The 23,128-nt window shown below is 41.7% G+C and overlaps 1 protein-coding gene across 3 annotated transcripts in view; it reads left to right on the top strand.

Annotated features, from left to right (window-relative positions):
- WDR38 (WD repeat domain 38) overlaps positions 1-23,128 on the top strand; it is a 1,427,946-nt gene that overhangs the window by 899,213 nt on the left and 505,605 nt on the right. The gene's annotated exons all lie outside the window — the stretch shown is intronic.

The following is a 23,128-nucleotide window of genomic DNA, read 5'->3' as shown; positions in this document are numbered from 1 at the left end:
TACCCCTAAAAGGATGGTTGAGCAGTAGGAGGAGGAGTATGGAACAGGCAGCACCCTCAAATCTTCAGAAGTATGAGATGAACCCCAAAAACTTGGAAAGGTGGATCTCACACGTACCGACACAGACTATCACGCAATTTAATTGATCCCCAAAGGTTTTAATTGAATAGCGGAATAGAAAATATGATCAAAAAGAAAGTGTATGTATCTCACACGTACACCACCACACTAGGCCCCAATTACTATTGTTTGTACCCCTAAAAGGATGGTTGAGGAGTAGGAGGAGGAGTATAGAACAGGTAGCACCCTCAAATCTTCAGAAGTATGAGATGAACCCCAAAAACTTGGAAAGGTGGATCTCACACGTACCGACACAGACTATCACGCAATTTAATTGATCCCCAAAGGTTTTAATTGAATAGCGGAATAGAAAATATGATCAAAAAGAAAGTGTATGTATCTCACACGTACACCACCACACTAGGCCCCAATTACTATTGTTTGTACCCCTAAAAGGATGGTTGAGCAGTAGGAGGAGGAGTATGGAACAGGCAGCACCCTCAAATCTTCAGAAGTATGAGATGAACCCCAAAAACTTGGAAAGGTGGATCTCACACGTACCGACACAGACTATCACGCAATTTAATTGATCCCCAAAGGTTTTAATTGAATAGCGGAATAGAAAATATGATCAAAAAGAAAGTGTATGTATCTCACACTTACACCACCACACTAGGCCCCAATTACTATTGTTTGTACCCCTAAAAGGATGGTTGAGGAGTAGGAGGAGGAGTATGGAACAGGCAGCACCCTCAAATCTTCAGAAGTATGAGATGAACCCCAAAAACTTGGAAAGGTGGATCTCACACGTACCGACACAGACTATCACGCAATTTAATTGATCCCCAAAGGTTTTAATTGAATAGCGGAATAGAAAATATGATCAAAAAGAAAGTGTATGTATCTCACACGTACACCACCACACTAGGCCCCAATTACTATTGTTTGTACCCCTAAAAGGATGGTTGAGCAGTAGGAGGAGGAGTATGGAACAGGCAGCACCCTCAAATCTTCAGAAGTATGAGATGAACCCCAAAAACTTGGAAAGGTGGATCTCACACGTACCGACACAGACTATCACGCAATTTAATTGATCCCCAAAGGTTTTAATTGAATAGCGGAATAGAAAATATGATCAAAAAGAAAGTGTATGTATCTCACACGTACACCACCACACTAGGCCCCAATTACTATTGTTTGTACCCCTAAAAGGATGGTTGAGGAGTAGGAGGAGGAGTATGGAACAGGCAGCACCCTCAAATCTTCAGAAGTATGAGATGAACCCCAAAAACTTGGAAAGGTGGATCTCACACGTACCGACACAGACTATCACGCAATTTAATTGATCCCCAAAGGTTTTAATTGAATAGCGGAATAGAAAATATGATCAAAAAGAAAGTGTATGTATCTCACACGTACACCACCACACTAGGCCCCAATTACTATTGTTTGTATCCCTAAAAGGATGGTTGAGGAGTAGGAGGAGGAGTATGGAACAGGCAGCACCCTCAAATCTTCAGAAGTATGAAATGAACCCCAAAAACTTGGAAAGGTGGATCTCACACGTACCGACACAGACTATCACGCAATTTAATTGATCCCCAAAGGTTTTAATTGAATAGCGGAATAGAAAATATGATCAAAAAGAAAGTGTATGTATCTCACACGTACACCACCACACTAGGCCCCAATTACTATTGTTTGTACCCCTAAAAGGATGGTTGAGCAGTAGAAGGAGGAGTATGGAACAGGCAGCACCCTCAAATCTTCAGAAGTATGAGATGAACCCCAAAAACTTGGAAAGGTGGATCTCACACGTACCGACACAGACTATCACGCAATTTAATTGATCCCCAAAGGTTTTAATTGAATAGCGGAATAGAAAATATGATCAAAAAGAAAGTGTATGTATCTCACACGTACACCACCACACTAGGCCCCAATTACTATTGTTTGTACCCCTAAAAGGATGGTTGAGCAGTAGGAGGAGGAGTATGGAACAGGCAGCACCCTCAAATCTTCAGAAGTATGAGATGAACCCCAAAAACTTGGAAAGGTGGATCTCACACGTACCGACACAGACTATCACGCAATTTAATTGATCCCCAAAGGTTTTAATTGAATAGCGGAATAGAAAATATGATCAAAAAGAAAGTGTATGTATCTCACACGTACACCACCACACTAGGCCCCAATTACTATTGTTTGTACCCCTAAAAGGATGGTTGAGGAGTAGGAGGAGGAGTATGGAACAGGCAGCACCCTCAAATCTTCAGAAGTATGAGATGAACCCCAAAAACTTGGAAAGGTGGATCTCACACGTACCGACACAGACTATCACGCAATTTAATTGATCCCCAAAGGTTTTAATTGAATAGCGGAATAGAAAATATGATCAAAAAGAAAGTGTATGTATCTCACACGTACACCACCACACTAGGCCCCAATTACTATTGTTTGTACCCCTAAAAGGATGGTTGAGGAGTAGGAGGAGGAGTATGGAACAGGCAGCACCCTCAAATCTTCAGAAGTATGAGATGAACCCCAAAAACTTGGAAAGGTGGATCTCACACGTACCGACACAGACTATCACGCAATTTAATTGATCCCCAAAGGTTTTAATTGAATAGCGGAATAGAAAATATGATCAAAAAGAAAGTGTATGTATCTCACATGTACACCACCACACTAGGCCCCAATTACTATTGTTTGTACCCCTAAAAGGATGGTTGAGGAGTAGGAGGAGTATGGAACAGGCAGCACCCTCAAATCTTCAGAAGTATGAGATGAACCCCAAAAACTTGGAAAGGTGGATCTCACACGTACCGACACAGACTATCACGCAATTTAATTGATCCCCAAAGGTTTTAATTGAATAGCGGAATAGAAAATATGATCAAAAAGAAAGTGTATGTATCTCACACGTACACCACCACACTAGGCCCCAATTACTATTGTTTGTACCCCTAAAAGGATGGTTGAGGAGTAGGAGGAGGAGTATGGAACAGGCAGCACCCTCAAATCTTCAGAAGTATGAGATGAACCCCAAAAACTTGGAAAGGTGGATCTCACACGTACCGACACAGACTATCACGCAATTTAATTGATCCCCAAAGGTTTTAATTGAATAGCGGAATAGAAAATATGATCAAAAAGAAAGTGTATGTATCTCACACGTACACCACCACACTAGGCCCCAATTACTATTGTTTGTACCCCTAAAAGGATGGTTGAGCAGTAGGAGGAGGAGTATGGAACAGGCAGCACCCTCAAATCTTCAAAAGTATGAGATGAACCCCAAAAATTTGGAAAGGTGGATCTCACACGTACCGACACAGACTATCACGCAATTTAATTGATCCCCAAAGGTTTTAATTGAATAGCGGAATAGAAAATATGATCAAAAAGAAAGTGTATGTATCTCACACATACACCACCACACTAGGCCCCAATTACTATTGTTTGTACCCCTAAAAGGATGGTTGAGCAGTAGGAGGAGGAGTATGGAACAGGCAGCACCCTCAAATCTTCAGAAGTATGAGATGAACCCCAAAAACTTGGAAAGGTGGATCTCACACGTACCGACACAGACTATCACGCAATTTAATTGATCCCCAAAGGTTTTAATTGAATAGCGGAATAGAAAATATGATCAAAAAGAAAGTGTATGTATCTCACACGTACACCACCACACTAGGCCCCAATTACTATTGTTTGTACCCCTAAAAGGATGGTTGAGGAGTAGGAGGAGGAGTATGGAACAGGCAGCACCCTCAAATCTTCAGAAGTATGAGATGAACCCCAAAAACTTGGAAAGGTGGATCTCACACGTACCGATACAGACTATCACGCAATTTAATTGATCCCCAAAGGTTTTAATTGAATAGCGGAATAGAAAATATGATCAAAAAGAAAGTGTATGTATCTCACACATACACCACCACACTAGACCCCAATTACTATTGTTTGTACCCCTAAAAGGATGGTTGAGGAGTAGGAGGAGGAGTATGGAACAGGCAGCACCCTCAAATCTTCAGAAGTATGAGATGAACCCCAAAAACTTGGAAAGGTGGATCTCACACGTACCGACACAGACTATCACGCAATTTAATTGATCCCCAAAGGTTTTAATTGAATAGCGGAATAGAAAATATGATCAAAAAGAAAGTGTATGTATCTCACACGTACACCACCACACTAGGCCCCAATTACTATTGTTGGTACCCCTAAAAGGATGGTTGAGGAGTAGGAGGAGGAGTATGGAACAGGCAGCACCCTCAAATCTTCAGAAGTATGAGATGAACCCCAAAAACTTGGAAAGGTGGATCTCACACGTACCGACACAGACTATCACGCAATTTAATTGATCCCCAAAGGTTTTAATTGAATAGCGGAATAGAAAATATGATCAAAAAGAAAGTGTATGTATCTCAAACGTACACCACCACACTAGGCCCCAATTACTATTGTTTGTACCCCTAAAAGGATGGTTGAGGAGTAGGAGGAGGAGTATGGAACAGGCAGCACCCTCAAATCTTCAGAAGTATGAGATGAACCCCAAAAACTTGGAAAGGTGGATCTCACACGTACCGACACAGACTATCACGCAATTTAATTGATCCCCAAAGGTTTTAATTGAATAGCGGAATAGAAAATATGATCAAAAAGAAAGTGTATGTATCTCACACGTACACCACCACACTAGGCCCCAATTACTATTGTTTGTACCCCTAAAAGGATGGTTGAGGAGTAGGAGGAGGAGTATGGAACAGGCAGCACCCTCAAATCTTCAGAAGTATGAGATGAACCCCAAAAACTTGGAAAGGTGGATCTCACACGTACCGACACAGACTATCACGCAATTTAATTGATCCCCAAAGGTTTTAATTGAATAGCGGAATAGAAAATATGATCAAAAAGAAAGTGTATGTATCTCACACGTACACCACCACACTAGGCCCCAATTACCATTGTTTGTACCCCTAAAAGGATGGTTGAGCAGTAGGAGGAGGAGTATGGAACAGGCAGCACCCTCAAATCTTCAGAAGTATGAGATGAACCCCAAAAACTTGGAAAGGTGGATCTCACACGTACCGACACAGACTATCAACGCAATTTAATTGATCCCCAAAGGTTTTAATTGAATAGCGGAATAGAAAATATGATCAAAAAGAAAGTGTATGTATCTCACACGTACACCACCACACTAGGCCCCAATTACTATTGTTTGTACCCCTAAAAGGATGGTTGAGGAGTAGGAGGAGGAGTATGGAACAGGCAGCACCCTCAAATCTTCAGAAGTATGAGATGAACCCCAAAAACTTGGAAAGGTGGATCTCACACGTACCGATACAGACTATCACGCAATTTAATTGATCCCCAAAGGTTTTAATTGAATAGCGGAATAGAAAATATGATCAAAAAGAAAGTGTATGTATCTCACACGTACACCACCACACTAGGCCCCAATTACTATTGTTTGTACCCCTAAAAGGATGGTTGAGGAGTAGGAGGAGGAGTATGGAACAGGCAGCACCCTCAAATCTTCAGAAGTATGAGATGAACCCCAAAAACTTGGAAAGGTGGATCTCACACGTACCGATACAGACTATCACGCAATTTAATTGATCCCCAAAGGTTTTAATTGAATAGCGGAATAGAAAATATGATCAAAAAGAAAGTGTATGTATCTCACACGTACACCACCACACTAGACCCCAATTACTATTGTTTGTACCCCTAAAAGAATGGTTGAGGAGTAGGAGGAGGAGTATGGAACAGACAGCACCCTCAAATCTTCAGAAGTATGAGATGAACCCCAAAAACTTGGAAAGGTGGATCTCACACGTACCGACACAGACTATCACGCAATTTAATTGATCCCCAAAGGTTTTAATTGAATAGCGGAATAGAAAATATGATCAAAAAGAAAGTGTATGTATCTCACACGTACACCACCACACTAGGCCCCAATTACTATTGTTTGTACCCCTAAAAGGATGGTTGAGGAGTAGGAGGAGGAGTATGGAACAGGCAGCACCCTCAAATCTTCAGAAGTATGAGATGAACCCCAAAAACTTGGAAAGGTGGATCTCACACGTACCGACACAGACTATCACGCAATTTAATTGATCCCCAAAGGTTTTAATTGAATAGCGGAATAGAAAATATGATCAAAAAGAAAGTGTATGTATCTCACACGTACACCACCACACTAGGCCCCAATTACTATTGTTTGTATCCCTAAAAGGATGGTTGAAGAGTAGGAGGAGGAGTATGGAACAGGCAGCACCCTCAAATCTTCAGAAGTATGAAATGAACCCCAAAAACTTGGAAAGGTGGATCTCACACGTACCGACACAGACTATCACGCAATTTAATTGATCCCCAAAGGTTTTAATGGAATAGCGGAATAGAAAATATGATCAAAAAGAAAGTGTATGTATCTCACACGTACACCACCACACTAGGCCCCAATTACTATTGTTTGTACCCCTAAAAGGATGGTTGAGCAGTAGGAGGAGGAGTATGGAACAGGCAGCACCCTCAAATCTTCAGAAGTATGAGATGAACCCCAAAAACTTGGAAAGGTGGATCTCACACGTACCGACACAGACTATCACGCAATTTAATTGATCCCCAAAGGTTTTAATTGAATAGCGGAATAGAAAATATGATCAAAAAGAAAGTGTATGTATCTCACACGTACACCACCACACTAGGCCCCAATTACTATTGTTTGTACCCCTAAAAGGATGGTTGAGGAGTAGGAGGAGGAGTATGGAACAGGCAGCACCCTCAAATCTTCAGAAGTATGAGATGAACCCCAAAAACTTGGAAAGGTGGATCTCACACATACCGACACAGACTATCACGCAATTTAATTGATCCCCAAAGGTTTTAATTGAATAGCGGAATAGAAAATATGATCAAAAAGAAAGTGTATGTATCTCACACGTACACCACCACACTAGGCCCCAATTACTATTGTTTGTACCCCTAAAAGGATGGTTGAGGAGTAGGAGGAGGAGTATGGAACAGGCAGCACCCTCAAATCTTCAGAAGTATGAGATGAACCCCAAAAACTTGGAAAGGTGGATCTCACACGTACCGACACAGACTATCATGCAATTTAATTGATCCCCAAAGGTTTTAATTGAATAGCGGAATAGAAAATATGATCAAAAAGAAAGTGTATGTATCTCACACGTACACCACCACACTAGGCCCCAATTACCATTGTTTGTACCCCTAAAAGGATGGTTGAGCAGTAGGAGGAGGAGTATGGAACAGGCAGCACCCTCAAATCTTCAAAAGTATGAGATGAACCCCAAAAACTTGGAAAGGTGGATCTCACACGTACCGACACAGACTATCAACGCAATTTAATTGATCCCCAAAGGTTTTAATTGAATAGCGGAATAGAAAATATGATCAAAAAGAAAGTGTATGTATCTCACACGTACACCACCACACTAGGCCCCAATTACTATTGTTTGTACCCCTAAAAGGATGGTTGAGGAGTAGGAGGAGGAGTATGGAACAGGCAGCACCCTCAAATCTTCAGAAGTATGAGATGAACCCCAAAAACTTGGAAAGGTGGATCTCACACGTACCGATACAGACTATCACGCAATTTAATTGATCCCCAAAGGTTTTAATTGAATAGCGGAATAGAAAATATGATCAAAAAGAAAGTGTATGTATCTCACACGTACACCACCACACTAGACCCCAATTACAATTGTTTGTACCCCTAAAAGGATGGTTGAGGAGTAGGAGGAGGAGTATGGAACAGGCAGCACCCTCAAATCTTCAGAAGTATGAGATGAACCCCAAAAACTTGGAAAGGTGGATCTCACACGTACCGACACAGACTATCACGCAATTTAATTGATCCCCAAAGGTTTTAATTGAATAGCGGAATAGATAATATGATCAAAAAGAAAGTGTATGTATCTCACACGTACACCACCACACTAGGCCCCAATTACTATTGTTTGTACCCCTAAAAGGATGGTTGAGGAGTAGGAGGAGGAGTATGGAACAGGCAGCACCCTCAAATCTTCAGAAGTATGAGATGAACCCCAAAAACTTGGAAAGGTGGATCTCACACGTACCGATACAGACTATCACGCAATTTAATTGATCCCCAAAGGTTTTAATTGAATAGCGGAATAGAAAATATGATCAAAAAGAAAGTGTATGTATCTCACACGTACACCACCACACTAGACCCCAATTACTATTGTTTGTACCCCTAAAAGGATGGTTGAGGAGTAGGAGGAGGAGTATGGAACAGGCAGCACCCTCAAATCTTCAGAAGTATGAGATGAACCCCAAAAACTTGGAAAGGTGGATCTCACGCGTACCGACACAGACTATCACGCAATTTAATTGATCCCCAAAGGTTTTAATTGAATAGCGGAATAGAAAATATGATCAAAAAGAAAGTGTATGTATCTCACACGTACACCACCACACTAGGCCCCAATTACTATTGTTTGTACCCCTAAAAGGATGGTTAAGGAGTAGGAGGAGGAGTATGGAACAGGCAGCACCGTCAAATCTTCAGAAGTATGAGATGAACCCCAAAAACTTGGAAAGGTGGATCTCACACGTACCGACACAGACTATCACGCAATTTAATTGATCCCCAAAGGTTTTAATTGAATAGCGGAATAGAAAATATGATCAAAAAGAAAGTGTATGTATCTCACACGTACACCACCACACTAGGCCCCAATTACTATTGTTTGTATCCCTAAAAGGATGGTTGAGGAGTAGGAGGAGGAGTATGGAACAGGCAGCACCCTCAAATCTTCAGAAGTATGAAATGAACCCCAAAAACTTGGAAAGGTGGATCTCACACGTACCGACACAGACTATCACGCAATTTAATTGATCCCCAAAGGTTTTAATTGAATAGCGGAATAGAAAATATGATCAAAAAGAAAGTGTATGTATCTCACACGTACACCACCACACTAGGCCCCAATTACTATTGTTTGTACCCCTAAAAGGATGGTTGAGCAGTAGGAGGAGGAGTATGGAACAGGCAGCACCCTCAAATCTTCAGAAGTATGAGATGAACCCCAAAAACTTGGAAAGGTGGATCTCACACGTACCGACACAGACTATCACGCAATTTAATTGATCCCCAAAGGTTTTAATTGAATAGCGGAATAGAAAATATGATCAAAAAGAAAGTGTATGTATCTCACACGTACACCACCACACTAGGCCCCAATTACTATTGTTTGTACCCCTAAAAGGATGGTTGAGCAGTAGGAGGAGGAGTATGGAACAGGCAGCACCCTCAAATCTTCAGAAGTTACATAGTTACATAGTTACATAGTAGGTGAGGTTGAATAAAGACAATAGTCCATCCAGTTCAACCTGTGTAGGCATGTGTGGCTGTAATCATCTCCCATACCCCTGAATGTTCTGATCCTTGAGATGTAAGTCTAAGAGTCTTTTGAAAGCCACCATACTACCCGCAGAAACCACCTCTTGTGGTAGAGACTTCCACAATCTTGTAGCCCTAACCGTAAAGAACCCCCCGCGTTGCCTGAGGTTAAAACGCTTCTCCTCTAATCGCATTGTATGCCCTCGAGTCCTCATGCAATCCCTTCGAATGAACAGCTTTTTTTCTAAGCTGGGATCCCCATTAAGATATTTATAAATTGCTATCATGTCCCCCCTCAGACGTCTCTTCTCCAGGGAGAATAAATCGAGCGATTGTAGACGCTCTTCATAGTCAAGGTCCTCCAATCCCCTAATTAGTTTAGTTGCCCTTCTCTGGACTCTCTCCAGCTCCAACACATCCCTCCTGAGGACTGGCGACCAGAACTGGACGGAATACTCCAGATGCGGTCGGACCAGAGTTTTATAAAGTGGAAGGATTATAGTCTTATCTCTGGAATGCATCCCTTTCTTTATGCATGCTAATATTCTGTTGGCTTTGGAAGCTGCCGCTTGACATTGCATGCTGTTTCCTAATCTATCATCAACCAATACTCCCAGATCCTTCTCCATTTTTGATTCCCCCAAGGGCTCCCCTCCTAACGTGTATTGTGATTTTATGTTTTTAGTCCCCAAGTGCAAAACCTTACACTTCTCCACGTTAAACCTCATTTGCCATGTCGTTGCCCACTCTGTTATTTTGTCCAGGTCATTCTGCAGGATATCTGCTTCATGTTGTGAAGTTATTGCCCTGCCCAATTTTGTGTCATCTGCAAAAACTGATATCGAACTACTGATCCCGACCTCAATGTCGTTTATGAATAAATTGAACAAGGTTGGTCCCAGGACTGAGCCTTGGGGGACCCCGCTTACCACCTCAGACCAGTCTGAGTATGCGCTGTTTATTACTACCCTTTGGACCCGCCTTTTTAGCCAGTTCCGTATCCAAGAGCAAACCCTGCTATCGATACCTGCAGACCTTATTTTATAAATTAAGCGCTTGTGGGGAACTGTATCAAACGCCTTAGCGAAATCCAAGTACACCACATCCACTGGTCTCCCCCTATCTAGCTCACAGCTCACCTCCTCGTAGAATGTAAGGAGATTGGTTTGACAAGAACGCCCATTTGTAAACCCGTGCTGATTACTGCTGATGATGTTGTTGTCCTTAGCAAACTCTACAATATAGTCCCTTATCATCCCCTCCAGAAGTTTACATACTACTGATGTCAAACTGACAGGCCTATAATTTCCCGGGATATGCCTCTGGCCCTTTTTGAATATTGGAATCACGTTAGCTTTCTTCCAATCCCCTGGTACATCTCCTGTCCTAATACTGTCAGCAAAGATCAGGAACAGTGGTCTCGATATAACTTTACTGAGTTCCTTGAGTACTCTCGGATGTATGCCATCCGGTCCTGGTGATTTGTTTGTGTTAAGTTTATCCAGCCTTTCCCTGATTTCCCCCTCTGTTAGCCATGGTGGCAAGTCCTGTTTATTACTACTAACCATACAGTCATGGTCAGTGTACCCCTCCTTTTCCTGTGTAAAGACTGACGAGAAAAAAGCATTTAGCACGGTTGCTTTTTCAGTGTCCTCTGTAACCATCCTCCCATCATTGTTAATTATGTGTGCAATATGCTCTGCCTTAGTTTTTTTGCTGTTGATATATTTAAAGAATTTCTTTGGGTTTTTTTTACTATCCTCCGCTATTTGTCTCTCAAAGTTGATTTTAGCCATCTTGATTTCTTGTTTACTTTTCTTATTTGCCTCCTTGTATTGCTCGAAAGCCGATACTGTGCCCTCTGATTTATACTTCTTGAAGGCCAATTTTTTCCCCCTAATAAGTTTTATGACGCTACAGTTTAGCCAGCCAGGTTTGGCTTTGTCTCTTCTAAATTTATTTCCCATAGGAATGCACTGCAAGATGCCTTTGCCTAATATGTTCCTAAAGCATTCCCATTTTTCCTCTGTGGTCAGGGATCCCAGGGTTTGGTCCCAGTTTACCTTTTCCATCATTGAGTACAATTTTGGAAAGTTTGCCCTTCTGAAGTTTAGGGTTCTTATGTTCCCCACTTGTCTTGTTATGTTGTTATTTACACTAAATGTGATCATCCTGTGATCGCTAGAGCCCAGGTTGTCCTGGACTCCTACCTCCGAGATTATGTCTGGGTCATTAGTGAGCAATAGATCCAGGACTGCGTTTTCTCTGGTGGGGGAATCAACCAACTGTGACATGTAATTATCCAGTAAGGTTTCCGTGAATAGGCGGGCCTTCTGTGAACCCCAAAAACTTGGAAAGGTGGATCTCACACGTACCGACACAGACTATCACGCAATTTAATTGATCCCCAAAGGTTTTAATTGAATAGCGGAATAGAAAATATGATCAAAAAGAAAGTGTATGTATCTCACACGTACACCGCCACACTAGGCCCCAATTACTATTGTTTGTACCCCTAAAAGGATGGTTGAGGAGTAGGAGGAGGAGTATGGAACAGGCAGCACCCTCAAATCTTCAGAAGTATGAGATGAACCCCAAAAACTTGGAAAGGTGGATCTCACACGTACCGACACAGACTATCACGCAATTTAATTGAACCCCAAAGGTTTTAATTGAATAGCGGAATAGAAAATATGATCAAAAAGAAAGTGTATGTATCTCACACGTACACCACCACACTAGGCCCCAATTACTATTGTTTGTACCCCTAAAAGGATGGTTGAGGAGTAGGAGGAGGAGTATGGAACAGGCAGCACCCTCAAATCTTCAGAAGTATGAGATGAACCCCAAAAACTTGGAAAGGTGGATCTCACACGTACCGACACAGACTATCACGCAATTTAATTGATCCCCAAAGGTTTTAATTGAATAGCGGAATAGAAAATATGATCAAAAAGAAAGTGTATGTATCTCACACGTACACCACCACACTAGGCCCCAATTACTATTGTTTGTACCCCTAAAAGGATGGTTGAGCAGTAGGAGGAGGAGTATGGAACAGGCAGCACCCTCAAATCTTCAGAAGTATGAGATGAACCCCAAAAACTTGGAAAGGTGGATCTCACACGTACCGACACAGACTATCACGCAATTTAATTGATCCCCAAAGGTTTTAATTGAATAGCGGAATAGAAAATATGATCAAAAAGAAAGTGTATGTATCTCACACGTACACCACCACACTAGGCCCCAATTACTATTGTTTGTACCCCTAAAAGGATGGTTGAGGAGTAGGAGGAGGAGTATGGAACAGGCAGCACCCTCAAATCTTCAGAAGTATGAGATGAACCCCAAAAACTTGGAAAGGTGGATCTCACACGTACCGACACAGACTATCACGCAATTTAATTGATCCCCAAAGGTTTTAATTGAATAGCGGAATAGAAAATATGATCAAAAAGAAAGTGTATGTATCTCACACGTACACCACCACACTAGGCCCCAATTACTATTGTTTGTACCCCTAAAAGGATGGTTGAGCAGTAGGAGGAGGAGTATGGAACAGGCAGCACCCTCAAATCTTCAGAAGTATGAGATGAACCCCAAAAACTTGGAAAGGTGGATCTCACACGTACCGACACAGACTATCACGCAATTTAATTGATCCCCAAAGGTTTTAATTGAATAGCGGAATAGAAAATATGATCAAAAAGAAAGTGTATGTATCTCACACGTACACCACCACACTAGGCCCCAATTACTATTGTTTGTACCCCTAAAAGGATGGTTGAGCAGTAGGAGGAGGAGTATGGAACAGGCAGCACCCTCAAATCTTCAGAAGTATGAGATGAACCCCAAAAACTTGGAAAGGTGGATCTCACACGTACCGACACAGACTATCACGCAATTTAATTGATCCCCAAAGGTTTTAATTGAATAGCGGAATAGAAAATATGATCAAAAAGAAAGTGTATGTATCTCACACGTACACCACCGCACTAGGCCCCAATTACTATTGTTTGTACCCCTAAAAGGATGGTTGAGGAGTAGGAGGAGGAGTATGGAACAGGCAGCACCCTCAAATCTTCAGAAGTATGAGATGAACCCCAAAAACTTGGAAAGGTGGATCTCACACGTACCGATACAGACTATCACGCAATTTAATTGATCCCCAAAGGTTTTAATTGAATAGCGGAATAGAAAATATGATCAAAAAGAAAGTGTATGTATCTCACACGTACACCACCACACTAGACCCCAATTACTATTGTTTGTACCCCTAAAAGGATGGTTGAGGAGTAGGAGGAGGAGTATGGAACAGGCAGCACCCTCAAATCTTCAGAAGTATGAGATGAACCCCAAAAACTTGGAAAGGTGGATCTCACACGTACCGACACAGACTATCACGCAATTTAATTGATCCCCAAAGGTTTTAATTGAATAGCGGAATAGAAAATATGATCAAAAAGAAAGTGTATGTATCTCACACGTACACCACCACACTAGGCCCCAATTACTATTGTTGGTACCCCTAAAAGGATGGTTGAGGAGTAGGAGGAGGAGTATGGAACAGGCAGCACCCTCAAATCTTCAGAAGTATGAGATGAACCCCAAAAACTTGGAAAGGTGGATCTCACACGTACCGACACAGACTATCACGCAATTTAATTGATCCCCAAAGGTTTTAATTGAATAGCGGAATAGAAAATATGATCAAAAAGAAAGTGTATGTATCTCACACGTACACCACCACACTAGGCCCCAATTACTATTGTTTGTACCCCTAAAAGGATGGTTGAGGAGTAGGAGGAGGAGTATGGAACAGGCAGCACCCTCAAATCTTCAGAAGTATGAGATGAACCCCAAAAACTTGGAAAGGTGGATCTCACACGTACCGACACAGACTATCACGCAATTTAATTGATCCCCAAAGGTTTTAATTGAATAGCGGAATAGAAAATATGATCAAAAAGAAAGTGTATGTATCTCACACGTACACCACCACACTAGGCCCCAATTACTATTGTTTGTACCCCTAAAAGGATGGTTGAGGAGTAGGAGGAGGAGTATGGAACAGGCAGCACCCTCAAATCTTCAGAAGTATGAGATGAACCCCAAAAACTTGGAAAGGTGGATCTCACACGTACCGACACAGACTATCACGCAATTTAATTGATCCCCAAAGGTTTTAATTGAATAGCGGAATAGAAAATATGATCAAAAAGAAAGTGTATGTATCTCACACGTACACCACCACACTAGGCCCCAATTACTATTGTTTGTACCCCTAAAAGGATGGTTGAGGAGTAGGAGGAGGAGTATGGAACAGGCAGCACCCTCAAATCTTCAGAAGTATGAGATGAACCCCAAAAACTTGGAAAGGTGGATCTCACACGTACCGACACAGACTATCAACGCAATTTAATTGATCCCCAAAGGTTTTAATTGAATAGCGGAATAGAAAATATGATCAAAAAGAAAGTGTATGTATCTCACACGTACACCACCACACTAGGCCCCAATTACTATTGTTTGTACCCCTAAAAGGATGGTTGAGGAGTAGGAGGAGGAGTATGGAACAGGCAGCACCCTCAAATCTTCAGAAGTATGAGATGAACCCCAAAAACTTGGAAAGGTGGATCTCACACGTACCGACACAGACTATCACGCAATTTAATTGATCCCCAAAGGTTTTAATTGAATAGCGGAATAGAAAATATGATCAAAAAGAAAGTGTATGTATCTCACACGTACACCACCACACTAGGCCCCAATTACTATTGTTTGTACCCCTAAAAGGATGGTTGAGCAGTAGGAGGAGGAGTATGGAACAGGCAGCACCCTCAAATCTTCAGAAGTATGAGATGAACCCCAAAAACTTGGAAAGGTGGATCTCACACGTACCGACACAGACTATCACGCAATTTAATTGATCCCCAAAGGTTTTAATTGAATAGCGGAATAGAAAATATGATCAAAAAGAAAGTGTATGTATCTCACACGTTCACCACCACACTAGGCCCCAATTACTATTGTTTGTACCCCTAAAAGGATGGTTGAGGAGTAGGAGGAGGAGTATGAAACAGGCAGCACCCTCAAATCTTCAGAAGTATGAGATGAACCCCAAAAACTTGGAAAGGTGGATCTCACACGTACCGATACAGACTATCACGCAATTTAATTGATCCCCAAAGGTTTTAATTGAATAGCGGAATAGAAAATATGATCAAAAAGAAAGTGTATGTATCTCACACGTACACCACCACACTAGACCCCAATTACTATTGTTTGTACCCCTAAAAGGATGGTTGAGGAGTAGGAGGAGGAGTATGGAACAGGCAGCACCCTCAAATCTTCAGAAGTATGAGATGAACCCCAAAAACTTGGAAAGGTGGATCTCACACGTACCGACACAGACTATCACGCAATTTAATTGATCCCCAAAGGTTTTAATTGAATAGCGGAATAGAAAATATGATCAAAAAGAAAGTGTATGTATCTCACACGTACACCACCACACTAGGCCCCAATTACTATTGTTGGTACCCCTAAAAGGATGGTTGAGGAGTAGGAGAAGGAGTATGGAACAGGCAGCACCCTCAAATCTTCAGAAGTATGAGATGAACCCCAAAAACTTGGAAAGGTGGATCTCACACGTACCGACACAGACTATCACGCAATTTAATTGATCCCCAAAGGTTTTAATTGAATAGCGGAATAGAAAATATGATCAAAAAGAAAGTGTATGTATCTCACACGTACACCACCACACTAGGCCCCAATTACTATTGTTTGTACCCCTAAAAGGATGGTTGAGGAGTAGGAGGAGGAGTATGGAACAGGCAGCACCCTCAAATCTTCAGAAGTATGAGATGAACCCCAAAAACTTGGAAAGGTGGATCTCACACTTACCAACACAGACTATCACGCAATTTAATTGATCCCCAAAGGTTTTAATTGAATAGCGGAATAGAAAATATGATCAAAAAGAAAGTGTATGTATCTCACACGTACACCACCACACTAGGCCCCAATTACTATTGTTTGTACCCCTAAAAGGATGGTTGAGGAGTAGGAGGAGGAGTATGGAACAGGCAGCACCCTCAAATCTTCAGAAGTATGAGATGAACCCCAAAAACTTGGAAAGGTGGATCTCACACGTACCGACACAGACTATCACGCAATTTAATTGATCCCCAAAGGTTTTAATTGAATAGCGGAATAGAAAATATGATCAAAAAGAAAGTGTATGTATCTCACACGTACACCACCACACTAGGCCCCAATTACTATTGTTTGTACCCCTAAAAGGATGGTTGAGGAGTAGGAGGAGGAGTATGGAACAGGCAGCACCCTCAAATCTTCAGAAGTATGAGATGAACCCCAAAAACTTGGAAAGGTGGATCTCACACGTACCGACACAGACTATCAACGCAATTTAATTGATCCCCAAAGGTTTTAATTGAATAGCGGAATAGAAAATATGATCAAAAAGAAAGTGTATGTATCTCACACGTACACCACCACACTAGGCCCCAATTACTATTGTTTGTACCCCTAAAAGGATGGTTGAGGAGTAGGAGGAGGAGTATGGAACAGGCAGCACCCTCAAATCTTCAGAAGTATGAGATGAACCCCAAAAACTTGGAAAGGTGGATCTCACACGTACCGACACAGACTATCACGCAATTTAATTGATCCCCAAAGGTTTTAATTGAATAGCGGAATAGAAAATATGATCAAAAAGAAAGTGTATGTATCTCACACGTACACCACCACACTAGGCCCCAATTACTATTGTTTGTACCCCTAAAAGGATGGTTGAGGAGTAGGAGGAGGAGTATGGAACAGGCAGCACCCTCAAATCTTCAGAAGTATGAGATGAACCCCAAAAACTTGGAAAGGTGGATCTCACACGTACCGATACAGACTATCACGCAATTTAATTGATCCCCAAAGGTTTTAATTGAATAGCGGAATAGAAAATATGATCAAAAAGAAAGTGTATGTATCTCACACGTACACCACCACACTAGACCCCAATTACTATTGTTTGTACCCCTAAAAGGATGGTTGAGGAGTAGGAGGAGGAGTATGGAACAGGCAGCACCCTCAAATCTTCAGAAGTATGAGATGAACTCCAAAAACTTGGAAAGGTGGATCTCACACGTACCGACACAGACTATCACGCAATTTAATTGATCCCCAAAGGTTTTAATTGAATAGCGGAATAGAAAATATGATCAAAAAGAAAGTGTATGTATCTCACACGTACACCACCACACTAGGCCCCAATTACTATTGTTTGTACCCCTAAAAGGATGGTTGAGGAGTAGGAGGAGGAGTATGGAACAGGCAGCACCCTCAAATCTTCAGAAGTATGAGATGAACCCCAAAAACTTGGAAAGGTGGATCTCACACGTACCGACACAGACTATCACGCAATTTAATTGATCCCCAAAGGTTTTAATTGAATAGCGGAATAGAAAATATGATCAAAAAGAAAGTGTATGTATCTCACACGTACACCACCACACTAGGCCCCAATTACTATTGTTTGTATCCCTAAAAGGATGGTTGAGGAGTAGGAGGAGGAGTATGGAACAGGCAGCACCCTCAAATCTTCAGAAGTATGAAATGAACCCCAAAAACTTGGAAAGGTGGATCTCACACGTACCGACACAGACTATCACGCAATTTAATTGATCCCCAAAGGTTTTAATTGAATAGCGGAATAGAAAATATGATCAAAAAGAAAGTGTATGTATCTCACACGTACACCACCACACTAGGCCCCAATTACTATTGTTTGTACCCCTAAAAGGATGGTTGAGCAGTAGGAGGGGGAGTATGGAACAGGCAGCACCCTCAAATCTTCAGAAGTATGAGATGAACCCCAAAAACTTGGAAAGGTGGATCTCACACGTACCGACACAGACTATCACGCAATTTAATTGATCCCCAAAGGTTTTAATTGAATAGCGGAATAGAAAATATGATCAAAAAGAAAGTGTATGTATCTCACACGTACACCACCACACTAGGCCCCAATTACTATTGTTTGTACCCCTAAAAGGATGGTTGAGGAGTAGGAGGAGGAGTATGGAACAGGCAGCACCCTCAAATCTTCAGAAGTATGAGATGAACCCCAAAAACTTGGAAAGGTGGATCTCACACATACCGACACAGACTATCACGCAATTTAATTGATCCCCAAAGGTTTTAATTGAATAGCGGAATAGAAAATATGATCAAAAAGAAAGTGTATGTATCTCACACGTACACCACCACACTAGGCCCCAATTACTATTGTTTGTACCCCTAAAAGGATGGTTGAGGAGTAGGAGGAGGAGTATGGAACAGGCAGCACCCTCAAATCTTCAGAAGTATGAGATGAACCCCAAAAACTTGGAAAGGTGGATCTCACACGTACCGACACAGACTATCACGCAATTTAATTGATCCCCAAAGGTTTTAATTGAATAGCGGAATAGAAAATATGATCAAAAAGAAAGTGTATGTATCTCACACGTACACCACCACACTAGGCCCCAATTACTATTGTTTGTACCCCTAAAAGGATGGTTGAGCAGTAGGAGGAGGAGTATGGAACAGGCAGCACCCTCAAATCTTCAGAAGTATGAGATGAACCCCAAAAACTTGGAAAGGTGGATCTCACACGTACCGACACAGACTATCACGCAATTTAATTGATCCCCAAAGGTTTTAATTGAATAGCGGAATAGAAAATATGATCAAAAAATAAGTGTATGTATCTCACACGTACACCACCACACTAGGCCCCAATTACTATTGTTTGTACCCCTAAAAGGATGGTTGAGGAGTAGGAGGAGGAGTATGGAACAGGCAGCACCCTCAAATCTTCAGAAGTATGAGATGAACCCCAAAAACTTGGAAAGGTGGATCTCACACGTACCGACACAGACTATCACGCAATTTAATTGATCCCCAAAGGTTTTAATTGAATAGCGGAATAGAAAATATGATCAAAAAGAAAGTGTATGTATCTCACACGTACACCACCACACTAGGCCCCAATTACTATTGTTTGTACCCCTAAAAGGATGGTTGAGGAGTAGGAGGAGGAGTATGGAACAGGCAGCACCCTCAAATCTTCAGAAGTATGAGATGAACCCCAAAAACTTGGAAAGGTGGATCTCACACGTACCGACACAGACTATCACGCAATTTAATTGATCCCCAAAGGTTTTAATTGAATAGCGGAATAGAAAATATGATCAAAAAGAAAGTGTATGTATCTCACACGTACACCACCACACTAGGCCCCAATTACTATTGTTTGTATCCCTAAAAGGATGGTTGAGGAGTAGGAGGAGGAGTATGGAACAGGCAGCACCCTCAAATCTTCAGAAGTATGAAATGAACCCCAAAAACTTGGAAAGGTGGATCTCACACGTACCGACACAGACTATCACGCAATTTAATTGATCCCCAAAGGTTTTAATTGAATAGCGGAATAGAAAATATGATCAAAAAGAAAGTGTATGTATCTCACACGTACACCACCACACTAGGCCCCAATTACTATTGTTTGTACCCCTAAAAGGATGGTTGAGGAGTAGGAGGGGGAGTATGGAACAGGCAGCACCCTCAAATCTTCAGAAGTATGAGATGAACCCCAAAAACTTGGAAAGGTGGATCTCACACGTACCGACACAGACTATCACGCAATTTAATTGATCCCCAAAGGTTTTAATTGAATAGCGGAATAGAAAATATGATCAAAAAGAAAGTGTATGTATCTCACACGTACACCACCACACTAGGCCCCAATTACTATTGTTTGTACCCCTAAAAGGATGGTTGAGGAGTAGGAGGAGGAGTATGGAACAGGCAGCACCCTCAAATCTTCAGAAGTATGAGATGAACCCCAAAAACTTGGAAAGGTGGATCTCACACATACCGACACAGACTATCACGCAATTTAATTGATCCCCAAAGGTTTTAATTGAATAGCGGAATAGAAAATATGATCAAAAAGAAAGTGTATGTATCTCACACGTACACCACCACACTAGGCCCCAATTACTATTGTTTGTACCCCTAAAAGGATGGTTGAGGAGTAGGAGGAGGAGTATGGAACAGGCAGCACCCTCAAATCTTCAGAAGTATGAGATGAACCCCAAAAACTTGGAAAGGTGGATCTCACACGTACCGACACAGACTATCACGCAATTTAATTGATCCCCAAAGGTTTTAATTGAATAGCGGAATAGAAAATATGATCAAAAAGAAAGTGTATGTATCTCACACGTACACCACCACACTAGGCCCCAATTACTATTGTTTGTACCCCTAAAAGGATGGTTGAGCAGTAGGAGGAGGAGTATGGAACAGGCAGCACCCTCAAATCTTCAGAAGTATGAGATGAACCCCAAAAACTTGGAAAGGTGGATCTCACACGTACCGACACAGACTATCACGCAATTTAATTGATCCCCAAAGGTTTTAATTGAATAGCGGAATAGAAAATATGATCAAAAAATAAGTGTATGTATCTCACACGTACACCACCACACTAGGCCCCAATTACTATTGTTTGTACCCCTAAAAGGATGGTTGAGGAGTAGGAGGATTAGTATGGAACAGGCAGCACCCTCAAATCTTCAGAAGTATGAGATGAACCCCAAAAACTTGGAAAGGTGGATCTCACACGTACCGACACAGACTATCACGCAATTTAATTGATCCCCAAAGGTTTTAATTGAATAGCGGAATAGAAAATATGATCAAAAAGAAAGTGTATGTATCTCACACGTACACCACCACACTAGGCCCCAATTACTATTGTTTGTACCCCTAAAAGGATGGTTGAGGAGTAGGAGGAGGAGTATGGAACAGGCAGCACCCTCAAATCTTCAGAAGTATGAGATGAACCCCAAAAACTTGGAAAGGTGGATTTCACACGTACCGATACAGACTATCACGCAATTTAATTGATCCCCAAAGGTTTTAATTGAATAGCGGAATAGAAAATATGATCAAAAAGAAAGTGTATGTATCTCACACGTACACCACCACACTAGACCCCAATTACTATTGTTTGTACCCCTAAAAGGATGGTTGAGGAGTAGGAGGAGGAGTATGGAACAGGCAGCACCCTCAAATCTTCACAAGTATGAGATGAACCCCAAAAACTTGGAAAGGTGGATCTCACACGTACCGACACAGACTATCACGCAATTTAATTGATCCCCAAAGGTTTTAATTGAATAGCGGAATAGAAAATATGATCAAAAAGAAAGTGTATGTATCTCACACGTACACCACCACACTAGGCCCCAATTACTATTGTTGGTACCCCCTAAAAGGATGGTTGAGGAGTAGGAGGAGGAGTATGGAACAGGCAGCACCCTCAAATCTTCAGAAGTATGAGATGAACCCCAAAAACTTGGAAAGGTGGATCTCACACGTACCGACACAGACTATCACGCAATTTAATTGATCCCCAAAGGTTTTAATTGAATAGCGGAATAGAAAATATGATCAAAAAATAAGTGTATGTATCTCACACGTACACCACCACACTAGGCCCCAATTACTATTGTTTGTACCCCTAAAAGGATGGTTGAGGAGTAGGAGGAGGAGTATGGAACAGGCAGCACCCTCAAATCTTCAGAAGTATGAGATGAACCCCAAAAACTTGGAAAGGTGGATCTCACACGTACCGACACAGACTATCACGCAATTTAATTGATCCCCAAAGGTTTTAATTGAATAGCGGAATAGAAAATATGATCAAAAAGAAAGTGTATGTATCTCACACGTACACCACCACACTAGGCCCCAATTACTATTGTTTGTACCCCTAAAAGGATGGTTGAGGAGTAGGAGGAGGAGTATGGAACAGGCAGCACCCTCAAATCTTCAGAAGTATGAGATGAACCCCAAAAACTTGGAAAGGTGGATTTCACACGTACCGATACAGACTATCACGCAATTTAATTGATCCCCAAAGGTTTTAATTGAATAGCGGAATAGAAAATATGATCAAAAAGAAAGTGTATGTATCTCACACGTACACCACCACACTAGACCCCAATTACTATTGTTTGTACCCCTAAAAGGATGGTTGAGGAGTAGGAGGAGGAGTATGGAACAGGCAGCACCCTCAAATCTTCACAAGTATGAGATGAACCCCAAAAACTTGGAAAGGTGGATCTCACACGTACCGACACAGACTATCACGCAATTTAATTGATCCCCAAAGGTTTTAATTGAATAGCGGAATAGAAAATATGATCAAAAAGAAAGTGTATGTATCTCACACGTACACCACCACACTAGGCCCCAATTACTATTGTTGGTACCCCCTAAAAGGATGGTTGAGGAGTAGGAGGAGGAGTATGGAACAGGCAGCACCCTCAAATCTTCAGAAGTATGAGATGAACCCCAAAAACTTGGAAAGGTGGATCTCACACGTACCGACACAGACTATCACGCAATTTAATTGATCCCCAAAGGTTTTAATTGAATAGCGGAATAGAAAATATGATCAAAAAGAAAGTGTATGTATCTCACACGTACACCACCACACTAGGCCCCAATTACTATTGTTTGTACCCCTAAAAGGATGGTTGAGGAGTAGGAGGAGGAGTATGGAACAGGCAGCACCCT

Source organism: Pelophylax lessonae (assembly GCF_965119305.1).
Source record: "Pelophylax lessonae genome assembly, chromosome: 7".
In the NCBI taxonomy this organism is placed as follows: domain Eukaryota; kingdom Metazoa; phylum Chordata; class Amphibia; order Anura; family Ranidae; genus Pelophylax; species Pelophylax lessonae.
This window is presented reverse-complemented; position numbering and strand designations above follow the sequence as displayed.